Raw genomic sequence first — 2,961 nt, 5'->3', positions numbered from 1 at the left:
GTGTGTGTGTGTGTGTGTGTGTGTGTGTGTGTGTGTGTGTGTGTGTTCACTCAGCATCCCCTACAACTGTTAGGATTCAGGAATGTGCATGATACGTTGGAAGGTTTCCCAGCAGCAGTGCAGCTTGAGAAATGACAGGTTTTGGATTTGCAGGATGGCAGTTCTGAAATGATATTTACAAATGAGGCCCGGCTTCTTCTAATGGTGTTATTTTGGTGATACTGAAGGATCAGCCGCAACATTTGGGGAGTGATTTTTTCTCGATACTCTCCAACGATCTGTGATGTAAGTGGTATTAATAGACACTTTATATTGGCTCTCTGCTCTGTGTGTTGGTTCTCTGCAGTGAAGGAAAAAGTAGAATTACTATGGTCTTAAAATACTCCATGACAATTACAGAGAATGTTACTCAAGCAGATTAACAGAAGTATTATCGATTAGATGTATGTTGTGTATCAGAAGTAAAAGTACTCATTATGCAGCAATTGTTTACACTGTTATAGAATATCACAATATTATTATATATCTATCAGAGAACGAATACATGTCAAATCATTTTAATGGCGTAGTTTCCTTGTGGAGCGAACTTTTCAAAATACTGTGTATATTAAAAAATACAGTATCGCATCGCCTCATGTGTTTTTATATGGAAAAGTAGCGAGTACATTTGAGTGTCGAGCAAAAGTACAATAATTGCCTCCAAAATGTATTGGAGTAATGTAACGTAAAAATGTCAATACTCAAGTTAGGTACAAGTATAAAAGTAATACTTAAGTAAATACTTAGCAGAACAGAAGGCAGTTTCTCAAGCTTTAGAATTTTTCTTAAAGTGTGTTTTATGCAAAGTACATTTGAGTAAGTGTAGCTTTCTTTTAGTTAGCTGTTCAGAAGCTCTCCAAGGTCACCCTGAAGGATCCAGTGAGTGTTTTTATGTGGGTGCAGATTCTGCTGCAAAGCCTCTCTGTATTTCTTCCCTTCATCTGAACAAAGCTGCTGACTCTCTCTGTACACACATTCATCACATTTCCACACTTGTGCTGCATATCATCCACCTTATTTCCCAATTCCAGGCGCTGACTTGCTCTGCCGCTTGTCCAGTTTTGCACCGGCACCCTATAGAAGGGCGAGGTGACGAAAAAATAGATTTGTATAATTGGATTTGGTCCACATTGACACAGGTGGGTTTGAGAGCACAGCGGTGTCCCAGTGGAGAACCAAACTTCTAACAGACATCTTTTCAAATCCTCACCCAATCCATTAGCCGAGGTCTGAGATTAAAACCCTGAGGTATCAAAGGAAGTCGCCCTCTTCGCCTTTTACCTCAAAGAGCAACTCTCTTTCTATTTCAAGAGGGAGGTCAGAGGTTCATGTATGAATGTGTGGAGTGTGTGTCTAGACTCCCGCTGAGCAGTGGGAAGTGGCAGCTGGGATGTTGGCCGGAGGACGCTTTTGTCACCTTGAGGGAGCGTTTGGCAAGGAGCCCCGCTTCACCCGTCACTTCCTCTAACACAGGAGGAAGCATGTTGGTGTCACACTGCTGAGGGTCACATGTGACACTTCACCCAGTTTCCTACTGAACTACTTCCCAAATAAACACTATTTAATATATTTAAAGCGCGCTGTAGTTCAGGGTAAAATCAGCTAGGGGTGTTGTGTACACTTTAGTCTTAAACGGTCATTCTGGATAATCACAAATTAGGTTTTAAATTCAGTTTTTCCCAGGATTTTTACCGGTTATTATAGCGGAAATAGTGGTGTCAGACATGTCAAGAAAGCAGTTTATTAGGATTAACTCACTCCAGAGTTCTCTTAACTTGTGCGCGGCTTGAATTTAGGTTATTTTGTCAAACTACTATTCCCAATATCAATAACTATGTTTATATATGCACTTATTTTAGGTCTTGGAATACTTGTTCCATACTTGTCATGAGTAATGGGGCTACTATTCCCCTGTGTTAACATTGAAGCCATGATATCGTGATGCATTTGGGCATTATATAACAGCTTGTTTTGTTATGATCAGGCCTACACACATCAGTTGTCATGCATTCAAGGATCTTTTCAAAGCAGTTTAGATAACGTGCAAAAACCTGACGCATACAGTGGAAAAAAGTAGTTTTGACACTTCTTCTCTCAATTTCTTTATTTCATAATAAGCATACAACATGCATTGGTTGGTCTGTTTTCTGAAAAGATTACCCTGATCTATGATGAAACATTGCCACAGCTGTTGGCTGCGCCTGCCTGATTCAGCTTCACTGTGTATGGGACAGATGCCAGGATGACTCTACATATGCAGAGTGTGCCAGACACTGCTGATAAGTAACAGTGTTTTGACAACCATCAGCCCACAACCCATGCCTGGTGGAAAGGAAAAAGGCTGAGTAAAGTTCACGATGGAAAGAAATGGAAAGCATTGGGAAGGAGTGAGGAAGTAAGAAATGATGAGTGATTGATCTAAGAAGGGATTCAATGTGTGAGCTTTAGAGGTGTTTGTGTTGTACTTGGACCGAGGAAGGATAACGGTATTCTCTTGCTTCAAGTCTTTATGCTAAGCTAGACTTACCATTCAACATTGATATCCTTTAAATAAACTGCCATGTGTTTGGTCAAGGTAATGAAGGAAACTATCACCTTGTGAGGTTTCACAAGGTGATAGCTTCCTTCATTACAACTTGGCTTATTGATGCCTTTTTAAAGAGGACATAGTATGCACATTTTTAGGTACATATTTGTATTTCGTGTCTCTACTGGGACATGTCTCCATGCTGCCTCCTTTCACCCTCTGTCTGAAACCAGAGCCCTGTCTGCTCTGATTGGTTAGCTGGCCAGCAAAGTTGTGATTGGTCAACCGCTTAGAGATGTCCCGCCCCCCTTACCGCCTCATAGTGTTTAATAGTACCACTGTGTTACCTAAGAAAACAAATGGAGGCGAAAAGTTTTCAAAAGTACTTTGGTCTA

At 40.7% G+C, this 2,961-nt stretch overlaps 1 protein-coding gene across 1 annotated transcript in view; it reads left to right on the top strand.

Annotated features, from left to right (window-relative positions):
• LOC104962521 (receptor-type tyrosine-protein phosphatase kappa-like) overlaps positions 1-2,961 on the top strand; it is a 47,354-nt gene that overhangs the window by 15,146 nt on the left and 29,247 nt on the right. The window lies entirely within an intron of this gene.

This window comes from Notothenia coriiceps, unplaced genomic scaffold (assembly GCF_000735185.1).
Source record: "Notothenia coriiceps isolate Sejong01 unplaced genomic scaffold, NC01 NC01_scaffold00000286, whole genome shotgun sequence".
In the NCBI taxonomy this organism is placed as follows: Eukaryota; Metazoa; Chordata; class Actinopteri; order Perciformes; family Nototheniidae; genus Notothenia; species Notothenia coriiceps.
Note: the sequence above shows the minus strand (reverse complement) of the source record. Positions and strands in the feature narration are given on the sequence as shown.